The sequence below is a fragment of the Sitophilus oryzae genome, unplaced genomic scaffold, assembly GCF_002938485.1.
Source record: "Sitophilus oryzae breed Bouriz unplaced genomic scaffold, Soryzae_2.0 scaffold_815_pilon_pilon, whole genome shotgun sequence".
NCBI lineage: Eukaryota > Metazoa > Arthropoda > Insecta > Coleoptera > Curculionidae > Sitophilus > Sitophilus oryzae.
In genome coordinates, this window is record NW_022147434.1 from 4,319,077 (window position 1) to 4,339,120 (window position 20,044).

The 20,044-nt window shown below is 31.8% G+C and overlaps 1 protein-coding gene across 9 annotated transcripts in view; it reads right to left on the minus strand.

The window, feature by feature from the left end:
- Window positions 1-20,044, minus strand: part of LOC115889476 (nuclear receptor coactivator 2) — a 311,795-nt gene that overhangs the window by 106,429 nt on the left and 185,322 nt on the right. The window lies entirely within an intron of this gene.

The window sequence follows — 20,044 nt, forward strand, 5'->3', positions numbered from 1 at the left end:
ATACACTGCATAGGGTATGCAGATGACATGAGAGATTGTACAGGACTGCTGAGAGATTGTGCAGGACTGTCGGGCTGAGCATCCACTCAGATAAAAACGCGGTAGTGCCATCCACCAGAAAGCTCTAATAGCAAATTCCACTTCTCCAACTCCCAGTGGATGACATACCAAGAATTTACAACTTTGAGAAACATTCCACTGTACTACTGTAGTATTGAGTAATAAAAAGAATTTGAATGAAGAAACGTTAGCTCAGCATGTAAAAGACCATACAATAACGTGGTACACTGATGCTTCCAAATCTGTCTAATCATTTGCTTTTTCATTACCTTCTATCCATTGATGAACAGGCACCCAGAGAAGGAGGACTATATTTTCTTTGCCTAATTTGTTGAGCTTCTCTAGGCATTCTTTGACCAACTTCGAATTGATGGTTATTGAGTTGATCGCGTTTGTAACAAATGTCAACATTATTATAATAAATTAATAAATATTTAAATTCTAACAATACAGAATTTATATATAATGTATTTTTGAAAAACATAATTAAATGTATTATCAAACATCAACATTAACTAATATTTCGAATAATTGCAAAATATTGTTTATTATTAAAAGCAACATAAAAATGTATTTTTGTTGTTTAAAATAAGAATCGCAAAAGGTTAACGTACATTCAACGCTTGTAAGGTCAGTTATTAAGTGGAGTTAACATAAACTGACGTATACCGTCTGTTTATGACTAAACATTTTCATCACATAATAATAATATTTAATGATTATTGAGCGTGTAGTGAGTTTTTGTAAAAAAAATCTAATAACTTTATTGTAATGATTTCCTTAACCCATAATAATTATCTAACTATTGTTTATTAGTATTATGTTAGCATCTATTATTAGTAAATGTTTTATGATTCTAATAGCATTCTTCCTTTTAGTAAAATTAAATAAATAAAGGTAATTATTAATAAAAAGGCATTGAAAAATCTTATATATTAGAAAATCTAGAAATAGAAATCCATTAGGATGAGTTATAAATATCCGATTTTGCGATTAAAGTTATCGTTAAAATTTTGTAGGTTTACAACCAATTTACCTCAAAAGTGCTGAATTCACACTTATTGCAATACAGGGAGACCCATTACTGCGAAAGTGTTTTTAAACAACGTTATAGTAAATAAGAAATAGGAATATATACCTACTATACATAGTGCTTGAATTAAAACTAGTGTACTATATGCAGAATTTTATGCTTAATTCAATTCTTCACATAAAAATGGGGGTTATAATTTAAATAACTTAAAACTTTATCATTACATTTTTTGGGGCATCCTCTATACAAGAAAATATATTTAGGATTATGCACCTTCATAAACCGCGCAATATTTAATATTAATAAACCTTTTTTTCTTATCTTCGACAACAACGACGATATTCGACTTAGTTGCACCTTGTATATATCAAAATTGCAAGCTGCTGTCATTAATAATTTTGTGAGTACTTTTGATCAAACACCATATTGCTTCAAACTGTTTAAATACTATTTAATAAATTAAATATACGAATTCTTAGATAATCTTGCTGATATTTATTATTTATATGAATTTATACTTTTTTTCATTAGACGCAATTTAATAGCAATTTGATATAGTAACATCCTTACAATATCTAGCAAAACTTAATGTTCATATGATTGAAGACTTGTTATATCGAACAAATAAATTTATAGAAACATGATATTTCTAAACAGACATTTCTTTGTGTATCATGCAATAAAGTAATTTAGATACGTATAAAAAAATAACTGAAAAAAATATATAGAATGAAAATTTCTCCCGTTTCTACGTTTTCTATTTTAATGCGCATGATCCATCTGATTGTTGTGTTGTCCACAAGAAAAAATCATTTTGCAGGCAATGCATGCGACAGAGATAAATATAAATGACCGGTTGACAGAAAGAGAGACACAATATACTGCCGCATACAGTGTTGCCGTTGTGTGTTTGTAGGAAAATGTGTAGAAAAAAATAAACTATTTTAAAAACTTTCATGTAAACTACTGAAATGAAAATAATACCGGGTGCGTCTCAAAAGTGGCTCACCCCTATAACTTTTTTATTTCTTTAGATAAAAAAACGAGATTTTATATGTTAGTATATGACATAAATTGGGATTAATTGACGTATTCAATTGTTTTTGGTCACTTCCTGTTTCACCGGAAATTACTACAACTTTTGATTTTTAAATGGCACCCTCGGTATTTTTTAAATTTATTCGATAGAAAATGGCATACTGAATAGAATGACATATCATATGTCAACTTTTGACATTCTCGCTTAATAAAAAAATTGTATTTTAAAATTCAATTTAAAGTGCTATGGCTATGTTAAAAACACTAATCTTAATCAGGGAACCTTGGAAAATAGATTAGATTGTCTAAAGTTTTTAGTGTCTTGTCCTGGCCAGTTAAAAAATGCTGAAATCGTATTTTTAATCATGTCTCAATTTTTTTTCAAATGGAACGAGGGTGGCTCGTTAGCATATTTGGAAAAAAGTATTTTTTTACGAATAATTTGACACCACACACTTGTTATTTCGAGTCAAATTTTCGTTACGAACCGCAAGTTATAATTTCAAATACACCATATGCGAAAATGTCAAGATTTGACATATAATATGTCATCTTCTTTCGAATAAAGTACAAAAATACCGAGGGTGCCATTTAAAAATCAAAAGTTGTAGTCATTTCCGGTGAAACAGGAAGTGACAGAAAACAATCGAATAGCCAATCAATCCCTTTGAATAAGAAGACTAAGGAAAGAGCATATAAAAAATCTTAGGTACACCGCGATGGGCCTCAAATATGGCCGACTTAAATTCCGGTTTATCAGTGTCGTTCTAATTTTATTTAAAAAATGTAAAACTATGATGTAGGGTAGACGTGGGGTAGACTGAATAATTTGTTGTTTTATTTTACGTTGTGAATAAACGTTGGTAGTTATTTAAATAGTTATAAAAATATATAATTCTAATAAAAATAGATAAGTTATAATAAGTATTTATTAACACAAACATCCGATACGCTACTGAAGCAGGTAAGTCAAATTAACGTATCTAAATTCTTTGACATCTAATCTTTGACAAGTAATAAATAAAAGCTAAAATGCAAGAAAAATATATAATTTAGTTAATTTAAGTGAATTTCATAAATGATCGGTTTACTACAGGTATGTATATTATATAGTCACTTACTAGCGAAAAGTTGTTCGATTATTTCACTCAATTTTTGCCGAGATCTACCGCACGCTACACAACCAACTATTTTAGAGACTTTTTCGATAAATCGCGATAGTGTCACTGTTAATTTAAGTTCTGCCACAATTTCCATCTAGATTTATTACCATTATACAACTATCAGTAGTAGAATAAATAATAAATAACATAAAATAAGCTCCGTAAAGACTGACAAATTCACAAAATTTCAAATCAAATTCAAATGTGTCAAATGAATCGTCAAACGGAACTGTCAAGGATCCCCACCCTAGAGTGCTTTTATGGCGTTTTTTCCGCCCACCATGCATGAATACATGGATAGCATTATGCTCCTTAGTCTTCTTATTCAAAGATCAATCCTAATTTATGTCATATACTAACATACCAAATCTTGTTTTTTTAACTGAAAAATAAAAAAGTGATAGGGGTGAGCCACTTTTGAGACGCACCCGGTATATCTAAGCTAAATATAATCTATTACAGCTGTAGTAAAATGAGTAACTAATTGTGAAAAATAAAGTTCCAACCCTAGATGCAACATTTTTCATAAACGCCCACTTGCGCGGTTTGACATTTTGATGCAAAATTCGGCAAAATCGCAGAGAAGAAATGTATCAAACCAACTTTTATCTCTTTTTAATACATTTGATTTTCCATTAAGCTCGCTACGTCACTCTACATTAAAATCCTGACCACGCAGTTTCGATAGTCAGATTGGTGTATGTGGAGATAGATGTAGACAAGTTTAGAACAACATAAGCATTATACAAATGTTATGGTGTATAATAGTATGTTTTCAATGATCATAACTAACTCGCTTTTATGTAATTGTAATTTTTCGTCAATATATTTCTTCAGCATTGTAAAAATATATTTCATCTCTTACGAATACCAACAAAACAATGTCGGTCACTTATTAACAACAATAGCTCTTTGTTATTTCAATATCATTTTCAATCACACAATCGATTATTCTTGTGTCGATATAATTATTAAAAAAATGATCGCTATCAATACTAAATTGAAAAGTGAAATTCCGATTAAACAGATTATATCGAAGTTTGAGATATTGCTCTCGAGTTGCAAAGATAAATAACTTATTATAATTGATAATGTTTACGAATAACGTGATATCTTTTTAGAGCATCAAAATGTTACATATCAACGAAAAGTTTCAAATAAAAATCTTATAAACTGTAATATGACTATTAATAATTACCAATCTTTAATATGTATTTGTATTAATCTACCTATGCTATAGACCAGCCCACGTTTAGTTACACAGTTACAGATCGTTGCCATTTTATATTTTATATTATATGGGGAATGTCATCGATGTTCATTTCCAAGTCAACTGGACGCTGTTTCCTTCGATCATAAGGTATTATTAACATCTGATATTTTTACAGTTAGTTTACTTTCTGGCATCCCTGTATATTAGCCATTTCCTTTTGTCATTTATCTCTATTTAATGCTTAGTTGATAACAAACGTTGATTCATCAACGTTAATGACTAGTCGATTAGGTCTTGTGCCATTTGAGCTCAGCGGGTTTTCTATGAAACAATCATTCATTCTGCTTGGTCCTGAGAGTTTATTGTGAATTTCTATTTATAGTAAAAGTAAATAGAAAAAAAATTAATGATAAACCTACATAATAATGAAACTTACGATTGAATAAAAACAATCCTTTATAAGCTTGAGGCATGTGGCAATGTGAGTAGAACAATAAAAATTAAATAAAAATTTTCCTGATTTAAGTAACGTGATTTCAAATAAGCTGTCGCTTTTTCAGTAGTAAAAATGGCAATTAAGAGTGTCAGGACACGAACCAGGACAACGTTTGGGAACTGCCACTTCTCCAGTTAAACGATAAAACGCAGCATGGGTGCCTGAACACGACGCTCAAGAGTCGAATTCGGGCAATGCCCGAAAAAAAATACGCAAATCTAGTTTTGAGCAAGGAATATTTCCCAAACCCGAAAAACCAACTAACCAATGAATTAACACCCTCCAAATAACCACGTTAACCAACTCGCCAAATAACTAAACCAATCCAACCAAAAAGAGTGAAACCAATGCAATCAAATCACACTATAAGCAAAAAAAATAATCGAATAAAATTAACTTTTCGGGTTGGGGAAATATTCCTTGCTCAAAACAAGATTTGCGTATTTTTCTCGGGCCTTGACCGAATTCGACTATTGAGCGTAATATATACATATACTGACGGTCACAAGGGTAACGAAAAGGCAGATGAAATGGCCAAACAAGACTCATCAATGCCATTTATAGGTCTAACCAAACCCTTCTGCCGCCTTGCAAAAGCAGTCACCAAAATTGTCACAAAATTGTGGGTAAACAAAATAAGTGAAAAGTTCATTGTAGAACATTCGCCAAAATTCACGACAGAACTGATTAGCAAAGACAGAAAGACAGTAAAAGCTGTCTTAAGAAAATACTAACAGGGCATTCAAAGCATACAAAGCTGATGCGGACCAAGCCACGTGCAGATGTTGTTAATCTAAAGAAGAAACGACAGAACCCATTTGCAAAGCTTTGTATCAGGCAGTGATAGGCCATTGACAAAGTGTTAAATGGAGGGTTCAGTGTCCCAGTGGTTAGACTTTTGAGGATAGGACTAGGAATGTAATATAAGGATTAGAAGAGGACTACAATATATTTGAAAAGGTCGTAGTGTAACATGAAAACGAAGAAGGCTATGGCCATTGACAAAAATTGTCAATTGAAACTGGCACAATTATTGTGTTTGCGACATCTTTGTTGACCATTTTCAACAAATTAATGGGACGCTCTTCTGTCACAGCTTGTGTTCTTCTAGTTAAACAAATCAAAAAAGTATGAAAAATATAGTGTTAAACAAAAAATGTTTTGTATGCATGTTGAGCTTCTGTATTAAGAACTGTCTTCTTATTTCGCATTTATTTCGCATTTATTGCAATTTAAGAGTTTTCATGTAATTTACCACGCCGGCAAATTTCCTTGTAACTGACCGTTTGTAACAAAAGATCTACATTCCGTTTCTTTAAAGAAATATAATGATAAAAATGCATATTAGATTACTTAGTTCAACGAACAGAAAAATACAACCTTGTATTTATTCAAAATGTAACTTTAGTAGCAAAAATACATATATGCATTCGAGAAAAAATAACACGAAGTACTTAAGCAGTGTGAAAAATAACTGTTGGTAATAGAATTCGGTGTTCTTGGTTCAGAAGCAGGCACACTGGTCACCTACCGCCGAAAGCTTGGTCACCCTGTAGATATTATAGAAAGAGCTCTTTATTATATGTAGATAGAGAGTTAAAAGAAATATTGAAATGAAAAAGAAAAATAAGGATAGTCTTAGTTGAGTCTTAGCAAGATCTGTATCGTCATCGGATCGTGTTAAAAATATAATTGGTTTTAAAAGTGGTCGTTTGAAGTTTTATTGGAGTGTTTTTCTATTAATCTAGTCAATTTCTTTCATATTTTGGTGCTTAAGTCGTGTATACAATTCTTTAATCAACCGGCGATTATTCTACAAGGATAATCAAAGTTCGTACGTTCGTTATTTCTTCAAATATCTAACGATCACGATAACAGAGTTATTAGTCAAGTCTGTTAGTATGTCGGCGGAAATTACGTAGTAAGTGCGACCTTGGAAGATGTAAATTGCGGAAAGAATACTAGATTAAAATTCGTAGATGAAGAAACGTTTGAGATTTGAAACTGAGACGTACAATATATTGTTCACATCATGCTTTGGTTCCTTCAAAAAAGTCCTATGGGTATTTCGCCACTGCAAGAAAATCTACAAAATAAAATAGATATTTTTTTAAACACTGCTACGTTAATCCAAGGGAGCCCAATTTGTCTCAGCAGTGATTTACCAATAAATAAATTTGTGCCTAATGGACAAAAAAATGCACAACGTTACGGGAAGTATATCTCTTTCCGACATCGGAAGCAAAAAAACACACAGAACCAAAAAAACTATTTAAATTAGTTTGTCCCCATGAACCCACCACAATATTATTTATAATATTGTGATTTTAATTTTATAATTTTAATAAGAATAAAACTATCAATATGTCAACTTGATACTTTATAATATTTATAAAAAGTATTTAATTAAGGTACTTCAAAAATCATGTTAACTTTGTCCCACAAAATAAATTTTCCAAATTTCCAGTCAGAAGAATCCGTGTAATCTAAGGAAACGAAAATAGTTTACAAAAATTTTTAGCAACACAGAAAGTCACAAAAGTATTTTAATACTTTCACTCATATGTTGGGCTAGTCCCTAGACTAGTAAGAATAATAAGACAAAAATAAACGCAAAGGAAACAGATACTATGAACATTCAGAACAGCGTATTTATCAAGCAACCGGTCAAGTAAAAACGAAAACACTGACATCACTGTTCTTTTCCATACCTCATTTTAACCAACTGCGTAATACCGTAAGATTTAAATCTTGCCGAAAATGATTACAACGATATTTGGCAACGTCGTCCGGTTTGCTGTTTGTAATTGCGCTACAAGTGATTACCCACTACCGGCACGCCTTTTAACTCAGGCAGAACTAATTCGTGCAGAACTAAAAACGAACTAAAGCTCACGTGACTTCATCATGTTTTTCATTCTGCAGGAATGTTATTATGGATTGCCAAAAAAAAACTATCCAATATGTTATAATATACTGAGAGGTTGGTACATATTGATAACATGACAAGCAAAAATAGTAAGCAATTACAATTTGATTAAACAAAAAGTTTAGAAAGAAATTCGTATAGTACATCCTACTGGATATTGTCGTATCTTAGGTCGTGTATTTCCTATAACTTGCTTTAAATGATTCATGACAGTTTTGTTCAGTTTGATCATTTTTGTCTGAAGCTATATATGTAAAAATAACACTGCGATTGTTAAATAAAAATTATTTGTTTCTACTTCATTTAACTAGCAATATCAAATAAGAGGATATAAATTCAAAAGTATAAAGAAATTTTGAAAACAAGTTTTAAAATAAAAAAAGATAAGTACGTTCAAAAATTATGTTTTAAAGAACAATTTCGGAATGGGCTTCTAATGGGTTAAAGATAGTTCCCCTAAGTTATGACAATTCATAATAAAACAAAATGGATTTAAATCTCTCTTAAATTGCAGAAAGTGTCTCACAATATCACAATCTACAGTGTGTTTCAAAAAACATGTGCCATTTCTCGTAGGGAGATTTCTCATGTAAAAATAAGATTTATTTCTTATATTAACATAGGTCCGATTCTGCTTTGTTTCGTAGATACAAGGGGTTAAAATCTTCATTTTTTTTTATTTATTATAATTTTCTTCCAAGCGCTTGTAGCGATTCGAATGAAATTTTGAGGGTAAAAGTTAATATAAGTGTAACATATTTTAATACTACAAAACTCGACAGATTGTAGGTGACAGACAGTGCATAAATGTTATCGTAATATTTTTAAAAAAAAAAACCTGTGTGCCACTAAATTTTTTCTCTTGTTACATTGTTACCATAGTTGTGTAGGCCATTTAATGCCGATTAAATTGTCTCTTCATATTTTATTGATTTCACTCTCTTTGATGAGATAAAGACAATTTTATTAATTTGCCTTAATAATTTGCAAAATATTAAAAAAAAGTTTCTATAAAACTGGGTGGTTTAGTTTGATAGTTTGGTTTGCATAGTTTCAGAGATACAGGATGTTAAAACTTAAAAAAAATAAATCTTCTGTAAATATAATTTAATTTTTTCTTGAATTTGCTGTAGGTAGCAATGAACATCAGAGTTATACATCTTAATAAAATTTAATAATAGCAGAGATTAAATAAAACATTTATTAATTTTATGTTAATTTTATTAATAGAGTTTGTTTTAATAAAATTGCGTTTATCTCATCCAGGAGACCGAAATCGACAAAATATCAAGATACAACTTTTAATCGCCAATAAATGGCCAATAAACAATTTTGTTAATAAAAAGTAGCGCCGATGTTTTTTTTAGAAGAATATTCCAGTGATAACTCATGGACGTACCCCTGGTGAATCTGAAGACACTTTTTTAGTACTAAAACACTTATAGTAACTTTTACCATCACAATTTCATTCGAATCGCTAAAAGCACTTGAAAGAAAATTATCATAATTCGAAAAAAAAAGATTTTAACCCCGTGTAGCTACGAAGCAAAACAGAATTGGACCCACGTTGATATAAAAAATAAATCTTATTTTTACGTGAAGAATCTCCCCACGAGAGATGGCACATGTTTTTGAAACATCCTGTAAATAAATAAAACAAAGTCGGGTCAGTTACACTATTTCTAAGTCAAAAATGATCGATTTTAATGATCTCTGATTTGTTGGATTAATTCGGAATAGCAGAATTAACTATTAAAATATCTGAAAAATTAACGGCAAAAAATAAAAAAATAAATTCGTTTGGACTGTATATGGAGCTATTGTCGAAATATTTAAATAATATTCTGCCTAAACTGTTCTTTCCAAAATTACCTGTTATTCGGTGACGCATAACAATATTTTTTGCACGCTGTAAACTGAACAATTAGCAAGTTTCGAATTTAGAATTGTATGAATAGGAACCATACTGGTAACCTAGTTTCGATCATTTACGTATTTGCACAAACTATAAACGTTTTTGAGATACCGTTAAATTTGTCAAAAAAAACTTGGTACTTGAATATTACGAGTATGTTACGATAATAAGAGGCGTCTTTGTTTGAACTCTGAAAGCGATAAAATTAATACATACAGGGATATCATGAAGTAGCGGTACCGTATCTTATCATTATGAATATAAAAAATTGTGTGTGCACTATGTGCGCATATTTTAAGTAAAACTTCTTACTAACAGCTATTAAATTGAAGGATTTGAAGGACATGTTTGAAAAAGTGTAGTTTGAAATGTTGAAATAGTAATAAATTAAAAATTAATAAATAATTTGATTCGCTTTCGAAATTTGTATTAAAATGACCGTCTCCCCGTCTGAGTACTACATTCGGGTACCCTGTGCCAAGTTTGGTTCCAATCGACACATAATTAAGAAAAATCCTGATGGTTCCGTCCATTTAGAGGCATCAGTTCGAAACGTCGTCTTCCGTCAGGGGGTGATGTAGAATGTAGAATGTTTAGGAGGGGAGTTAGTCACCGCGACCTTACAGATCCATTGTGTTTTCCCCTTTCTTGAGTTATAACGAGTTATAACGCATCATACAGTCTCAAGGCTTTAACAAAAGCCAGTATCTGAGACGGCTCCACAGAGGCCAGCTCTCCATCCTTGACATCAGCCGGACCAAAGTTCATGGCACGAATGGTCGTCGTCTCAGCGCACTCAGTGATGAGGTGTTTTGGTGTTTCCCCAAATTCCCCAAAGAATCTGCATTCGCCGTTGTTTCTCAGCTTCAGCCTACTGAGGTGTTCGTTGAGGAGACAGTGTCCTGTTAGAAACCCCGTGAAATCCGAAGATTGTTTTTACTTAAATCAAGGAAAACCTTTGATTTTTCTCGGTCGTAGGTTCTGAGGAACTTTTTCGAGCGTCTTAGACCGTTGGAGGATACCCATTCCAAGTTGCGGTTGGAGTCTTCCAGATTCTTCAGTTCCGCTTTCAGTTAGTTTCCGCTTAGAAAACAGAACGGTTCTGGTCCAGTTAGTGGAGTGTTCGCTCCTTTCCTAGCTAGATCATTTGCTTTTTCATTGCCTTTTATCCCTTGGTGAGCAGGCACCCAGAGTAGGAGGACTTTATTTTCTTTGCCCAACTTGTTGAGCTTCTCTAGGCATTCTTTGACCAACTTCGAATTGATGGTTACTGAGTTGATCGCGTTTAGTGCTGCTTGACTATCGGATAGGATGGTCAGGGGGTTATCCTGTAGACTTGATATTTTACAAAATAAATAAGCTATTTGTGTAACTACTGCAAAAAGGACATATTTGTTGCACGACGTATGAGTTTTAAATGTTAAGTGCAACAAATATGCTTTTTGCATATGTTGCACACAACATTTTTTTCCACGATAGAATTGAAATTCTTACTTAAATGTTTATTATAAAGTTTTTACAGTAATTCACAGAATAATATTATCACTAACAATGACGCTTTTATTAGCCGACCATACCAACAGGTTTGGTAGGTTATTAAGATCGACAAAAAAAAGTTTTTTTAATTTCACTCAAAATGAGTCATTTGGGTCATAAATGACCTAAATACAAAATATTTTCATTAAGATCGACAAAAAAAAAGTTTTTTTAATTTCACTCAAAATGAGTTATTTGGGTCATAAATGACCTAAATACAAAATATTTTCATGGTGTCTGTCTGTCCGTCTGTAACACGATAACTCAAAAACGGCTAAACCGATTTTAACCAAATTTGGGACAAAAATACTGTGGCACCCGAGAATCTGGCCATTAGTTTTTGGTGGGGGTGGGGGGTTGGTAGGGGGTGTGGGAGGGGGTTAAACATTTTTAAAAATCGTAACTCCAAAATTACAGTAGGTAGCGAAACGTGGTTTTCAATTTAAGATTAGGAATAATATTTACAACAAAATTTGTAATAACATCAAAATCAGTCAAAGTCCCAGTTTTTGAGATAAAAAAAATTGGAAAAATTCCTTTACTTTGAAACTAAAAGAACTGCGTACCAACTTTTTTATTAACATATTTTAGTATGGGCTGCTATAATTTTAATGTCAAAAATTTACTAAGGTAATTAATGGACAAACTTAATTTCCAGACTACTGAATTTTATTTTCATTTCTGCTCGTGGAAGTCTCGAGAGTTCTTGTACTTCATTTAAAACTCTTTCCCGGAATGTTTCTGGGAGGTGTCCAATACTGGTACTTGGTTTATCTTCCCGGATTTGACAAATTTTTACAAAAATTTACAAATTTTTTTCTCATTAGCTAAAGTCGTTATTAATAATGTCCAGGTGTTTCTTGCATTAGTGCAAAAAATAAGTTACTTTTTGCACTAGTGTAAAAAATTGGCGCCGGGAGGCACGTATAGCCGCCCATACTAAAATATGTTAATATCTCGAAAACTGCGACTTTGACTGATTTTGATGTTATTATAAACTAGGTTTTTCCCGCGACTACGTTCGCGTTACACCTCGAATACCTAGTTCATGCATTGATTTAAATGATTTACTTTGTATATAGAGCTAGTGAGCCTTACAAATGCCCTATTTAAACTATGTTTTTAAGAGTTTTAGAGCTACTCGTATTTCATATGAAAGTTATCAATTGTCGATTTTCTGGGTATTATACAGGGCAAGTTTTGAATAAGTGCAAATATTTTCAGGGCTGGTAGATCTCGATAAAAAACATATTTTCTCTTTACCGTTTTTCAAATAATTCTTTGGAATTACTTTAAAATTTCTAAAAAAAAATATTTTTTGTTTAAATTTTGAGAACCACTGCAGTTTTTCGGGTTTTTCTGTCTTGTAAATAATTTCCAAAAAAAATATTTTTTGCTTAAATTTTGAGAACCACTGCAGCTTTTCGGGTTTTTCTGTCTTGTAAATTTAATCTACTACCTATCTATGTTGCCATATTATCAAGAAATTATGGTTTTTAACTAAAAACTAAAAAAAATTCAAAAGGTTTTTCAAAAAATGCGAAATTTTCAAAAAAAAATTCGCGAAAAAACTCGTAATCGTGTTTCTGGGGTCAAATATACCTACTAAATAAAAAATGAATTTCAAAAATCTCTTCTAATTCTTTTTGTAGGATTTCATTCTTCTAGACCACATAGTAAGGAATTTTCATACAACAAATTGTTCCGAAATAATTTTACTCTCTAAGAGGATGAATTTCCTAAAATCGCTTTGTGTAGCTAATTCACTAATGTCGTTTAAACGAACCTTTGTTCTAATATTTATGTATCTAAAGCTGGCTGTATGAACTGATCCCTAAAATATCTAAAAACTTGATATATAATCTAACTGACAAACCACTGACAATGACAAATAATTTATTTCTGGAGGTATTGTGTGTAGGTGTTTTTCAGGTATGTTTTATTATTTTAGTCAATTTACACAAAGAAATAGCCATTCAACAATTTATAAATACTTCATAACAAATCTAGACATATATTGAGACAGACACAGACTAGACATATACATTCATTTAAAAAAAGAATCATCAAGATTGGTAAAGCAGTTTCGGCGGGATGGATGTAACAAAAAAAACATATATAAAAGCTCAAAAGCCCTTTGAGCTTTTATATATGTATGGATTTTGTTGCAAATATTATTCCTAATCTTAATTTGAAAACCGCATTTCGCTAGCTACTGTAATTTTGGAGTTACGATTTTTTAAAAATTTTAACCCCCTCCTATACCCCCTTACCAACCCCCCACCACCACCACAAACTAATAGCCAGATTCTCGGGTGCCACAGTATTTTTGTGCCAAATTTGGTTAAAATCGGTTCAGCGGTTTTTGAGTTATCGTGTTATAGACGGCAGACAGACAGACAGACAGACAGACAGACAGACAGACAGACAGACACCACGAAAATATTTTGTATTTAGGTCATTTATGACCCAAATAACTCATTTTGAGTGAAATTAAAAAAAAAAAAAATTGCCGATCCTAATAGCCTACCATACCTATTGGTATGGTCGGCTAAAAAATTGATTTTTAATACACTAGATAGTGATATAAATAGATAATTTTTGCACGATTGTAGAAAAAACGTTTTTTTTTCGTCGACTTTTGACTTTTGGAGAAAAATTGTATAGTTGTTTCTTTTTTATTATTATAAGTTAGAGTATTTTTCAGAAGACGTGTATTCCTGTAGAATATTTTTACGGTAAATTACACGAAAGACTTTGGCCATTTATTATACAAATGCAAGTGGAATAATTTAAGCATTTTTGAAAGAATATGTTTTCTGTTTAAAAGAAACATGCAAAGGACAAAAATAAAAAATTCTCCGAATTTTTCTTTTTTTGTATATACCTTACTAAAATAAATAAGTAATAATTCAAAAATATCACGTACTGTCATTTTGTTAGGAAAATTACCAATAGGTGTATTGCTGTGTTAGCAAAATAATGTACATTAGTAGTCTGTTAGAATTTAAATTTAATTTTGACCTACTTTTCGTTCAATATTTTTGGGTTTAATTGTTAGTTATTCTTTTCAAACAATTTAGTTATTAATTAGTGTTTCTACAACAAATTTTCATTTAATATATTAAAGTTTTAGATATTTAGTTCTAGTGGGTCTATTTTGATAATTTTTTAAGCAATGTGTAGCTGAATTATTTGAAATATAACTATCCAAAAAGTCGTAGTTAATAAATAGAAACAATAGAAGTTCGATATCAGTTTAATCTATACTAATGTATAAAATCCTTAAGTGATTGACATACTGATTAATCACGATCCTGCTCAAACCACTCAACGTAAGAAGCTCAATTTTGGCATACAGGTTGATTCTAGGGTGTAGAGGTTCGATATGAAGGGATTTTTCGAAATTCGAAAACACAACCAAACCAAATATATATATTTTTTATTTAAAAAACGGTCAAGTTTCCGAAAAAACGCTTAAACACGTATATTTTATTTTGTTTTTTTACATATTTTAAGATTTTTAAAAAATGTATACAGGGTGTTTTGAAAAATCTGGTCATTGATTAATCACGATCCTGCTTAAAGCGCTTGACGTAAAAAGCTGATTTTTGGAAAACAGATTGACTTTAGGGTGTAGAGGTTCGATAAGAAGGAATTTTTCGAAACTCGAATTCTAAGGGGGTGAAACTATCCCTCAAATATTAAAATATTTTTTATTTAAAAACCGGTGAGTTTTTCGGAAAAACTCTTAAACACGTATATTTTATTTTGTTGTTTTACATATTTTAAGATTTTTTATAAATTTATACAGGGTGTTTCATAAAATATGACCAATGAGTAATCACGATTCTGCTTAAGCTGCTTGATGTTTAAAGCTGATTTTTCGCAAACAGATTGACTGTGGGGTGTAGAGGTTCGATAAGGAGGGGTTTCTCGAATCTTAAATTCCAAGAGGGGAAAACGTCCCTCAAATATTACAATATTTGTTATTTAAAAAACGGTTAGTCTTTCGGGAAAACGCTTGGACAAGCATAATTTATTTGGTTTTTTACATATTTCGAAATTTTTAAAAAAATCATACGTTCCAAAAAGTTGGGTAATTTCTTAACCACGATTCTGCTTAAACTGCTTGACGTAAAAAGCTTATTTTTGGCAAACGGATTTTTCGAAAGTCAAATTCCAACGAGATGAAACTACCCCTCAAATATTACCAAGTTATATAATAATATTGCCATATTGTTTTTTCTCATGCTGACATAAATGTGAGAAAATTTTATCCAGTTTGTATGTTAATGGAAATTCTTGCTTTGCTTTATCATCACCATTACAAATGATTAATTCGACGCGAACGAAGTCGCTGGTACACGCTAGTTTGAAATAAAACAGTGTCTCTACTGTTTTTAAACAAACGGAGTTATATGACGTTTAGTTTCACAAAAAAACATCTTTATTCAAGCTAACTTCACAGCAATCGAGCGTCTTTAGACTGTAAATAAATCTGATCCGAAAACGTGAAGAATCTCGTTCAAGGTTGGTTGGCGAGTTATTATGAATCGCTCGAAGTATTGTATTTACGGAGCAGCCTTAAAACAAAACCTAGGAACGTCCGAGAAGATCGATGTTTTTATTATAAGAAAATATCGATTTATCGATATTTTCGCAGATTAATTTTATTTCCGAGATGTCGATATTAAAGTTAAAATGTCAAAGGTAGATTTGAGAAAAATCTTGATGTTTTTGAAAAACATCGAAAATCAAAATGTTAAAAAAATAGATTTTTTAAGGTACGCGCACACTGACCAGAGCCGCACGTGCCGCATCGGCCGAAGAAAAATATTGTTTGTGTTACTTTCAATGAAGGTGCGCACACTAGCCAGAGCCGCACGAATCGCATCGACGAAAATGCGGCCAGCATTGTTGGGCCAGAATGATTTTCGATAAATGCGGCTAGTGTTGCTGACGTCACACGCAATTCCTTCCACTCTACGTAGGTAGCCGAAGAGGAGATTAGAAATTCACTATGCTAAGAAAGTTCGCAATTTTTTCATGGCTCATATTGAAAAATTTTTAGTTTATCCTCAATTAAATATGGAAATAATGTGGATTTTTGCAAATATTGTGAACCTATAACTTTCGATTCTTTCTCGTGATTTCTTCTTGCTCTATTAGCAAGGAGCTTATAATTATTTTTTGTCCGTTGTCATTCATTGTCGAGAAATATAAAAAAAAACACGCTTATCTTATCACCGCAGACAGGACTCCGGAAGCAACTGATGAGAAATTCGATTGGCAAATATGGGTGTAGTAGGGGCAAAAAGAAACTAAATAGCAAATAATGCGGCGCGTGCGGCGAGTGCGGCGCTGGTCAGTGTGCGCAATGTGGATTTTTGCAAATGTTGTGAACCTATAACTTTCGATTCTTTCTCGTGATTTCTTCTTCTTCTATTAGCAAGGAGCTTATAATTATTTTTTGTTCGTTGTCGTTCATTGTCGAGAAATATTAAAAAAAACACGCTTATCTTATCACCGCAGACAGGACTCCGGAAGCGACTGATGAGAAATTCGATTGACAAATATGGGTGTAGTAGGAGCAAAAAGAAACAAAATAGCAAATAATGTTCGGTTCAGTGTGCGCGACAAGAAAAGAAAGTGCGACTCGTGCGGCGAGTGCGGCGCGCCGCGGCGCTGGTCAGTGTGCGCGTACCTTTATATTTTTCGCTATTTTCTATTTTTATTGATGTTTTAATGAAATTTTGTCTTGAGGATATTATGAATTGCACTTTCTTTTTCAAGCATATCCTATTTCCTGGCAAATAAATAATAGGAAATAAATAATAATGAAATTGGTAGATTTAACCTGAAGTGGCTGCCAATTAGGGTTCAGAACCGGGAACATCCCGGAGACATCAAAGAACCGAAACTCGAAATTATTAATACCCGGGTCTTTCGGTACTTTCGGGACTCGGTAACAATAATTAAAAAAAATTGTTACATGCAAAATGCCATTGATACTTTCTAGCGGTCGAAATCAAATTCTTCTAAGTAGTGATTAGGGTGGGTCAAAAAAATCGACAATTTTTTTTTACTTTATATTGTGAAAAAAAGGTTGCTAGACCACTCAAAAAATTCTCTCCGAGTATGAGCTCTTAATAGGAAAGTCCTCCGCCTTTTAGTTTTTTATTTTTTTCTTATTAATAGAAAGAAAAATTTATATATCGGTATCTACATTTGAAAAAAATATCGCTTAGGAAATTGAATTCTCTTTTTTGTAAACCTCACCGTTCGAAAGTTATTAAAGGTTGAAGTTTGATTATTTTAAGGCAATTTTCTTTTTTCTTATGAATTTTATAACTCAATTTTTTACGAGATATTTTTTCCAAATAGTAGATACCGAGATATGAATTTTTCTTTCTAATAATAAGGAAAAAATAGAAAACTGAAATGCGGAGGACCCTAAAAAATAAGAGCTCATACTTGGAGAGAATTTTTTGAGGTGTCTACCAACCTTTTGATGCTATATGAGATTTTGATTTTTGTGATGAGATTGAGATTCTTGTGATGCTATATTATTGTTCTTATTTATGAAGTTCTTTTGCAGTTCCTATAATTTTTATTAGCAATTATCGAAGTTTAAATATATTATTTTATTATTTAGTATAATGTTGCTAAATGTTTCAGAACCGGGAAAGTACCGGGTTTTGAAAGTACTGGGAATTTCAGGATCTCTTTGGCCATCACACAACCGGACTTCGAAACTAATTCCCGGCTCATTAAGGATTCGGTAACGATAATTAAAAATTTTGTTACATGAGAATGTCCTTTGATACTCTAGCGATCGAAATGAAACTCTTCTAAATAAGGAATGATGCTATTTCTTATTGTTTTAGCTTATTATCCCCGTTGATGTTCCTTTAATGTTTATTGGCAATAATTATTGAAGTTTAAATATGATATTTTATTATTTAGTATAATGTTGTTCAATGTATTAGTTATATTTTATGTTTTTTAATAGATATTTGAGTTTTTAATTTATGTCAAAATAAGTTTAAGTCTAGATTAGATCAGAAGAAGTTATCAATCAGTACATATGAGCCGTTCACATACATAAGCACAATTCGATTAACTCCAAAATTTCTTATTTAAGTGTAAAACCACTTGATATATTCATATTTTTTTATATTTATAACATTTTTCCAAACATTAGAGGTTACCATTTCTCTATGGATTTGGAAAATGTTATAAATATAAAAAGTTATGATATGCCAAGTGGTTTTACACTTAAAAAATTATTATTTTTATAGACTATCTGTTGGGAAAAAAAACTAAAGTGTTCTTGAATAGCTGTATTTAGATATTTTAAATAGTTTTTTTCTTTGTCACTTTGTGCTTGTCAGTTGTGCTTTTTTGCTTCCGACGATGGGAAGTTCCCGAAACGTTAAGCATTTTTTTGTCCGTTAGGCAAATTTCTTTATTAGTAAGTCACTGTTGACAAGTTGGTCTACGTTGGATTAACGCAGCAGTATTTGCAAAAAATAACTATTTAATTTTCTAGATTTTCTTACAGTGCAAGAGGTGAAATACTCATAGGACTTTTTTGAAGAGTACTGATTACTTATCAATGCCTAGAAAGGAGAGCAACTTTAATAGAGGAGGATGAAGACCTTAAAAAATATAAATAGCTATTAATTATTGTCGGGTATCCTCGTTTTTACTTTACTTTTTCGCACTTGTTTATTCATTTACACTTGGTATATCGATAATTTTTTCATAAAATGACCATCCTTATCCAAACCGCAAATCAATTTCGCATACTTACGCGAACAAAGACGGAGGGAATGTAGAAGAGTAGGTCTAATAATAATCGAGAACCGATGATTACGGCGGAAGGCTGAGCAGGTGCCGAAAGAATCTTAGCGATATGTAGGTAGGAATTACTGTTAAATTCGATTGCCTTGTATAGTCAGAATGAAACTCACCGACAGAAACAATAACAGCGTTTCTTATTATGGATACAAACTTGAAAATACAACGTCGCGTCGTGTGACAGATGTTTCGCAAGACGTATTATTAAGTTTATATCAATAATACCTACGATAGTAGCTATGTTTATAGAAATAAATCTTAATTCAAAATTAGCGACATAAAGCCGCGCCGCCGCGCCGCCGGTAGATAATTTACGTAGAATGAAAAAATCGGTTTTTATGTTTTTTATTACCCTGTATGTAGTTTTTTGACAAACTGTGTATACTAAAAAACTTAACTAATCAATACTATGAGAGCTAGCAACGTCGGAAAAACAAGTATTTTAAGGCGTCTGACTCTTTGATATATCTTTTACTATGCTCTCTAGAACAGCATGTCTGGCTGCCGGTAAACGTTGCGTTCCCTACTGCGCATTGAAAGAAGATCCTATATTTTTACTAGTCCTTTAAAATCTAGTATTGAATATAAATCGAGCATGTCTCCATAGCGCAGTGCGGAAAGTTTCCGACCACAAACCGAGGATTCAGAGTTCGAATCCGGGTCAGGATCAGGATAAAAACTTTTTTATTTTATTTTCGTTTATGGTTTATATTCTGATAGTAAAGTATTAAATATTTGTTTTTTTAATCACCAGAATTATTTAATACTTTACGTGCTCTTAGACTATAATCTGCA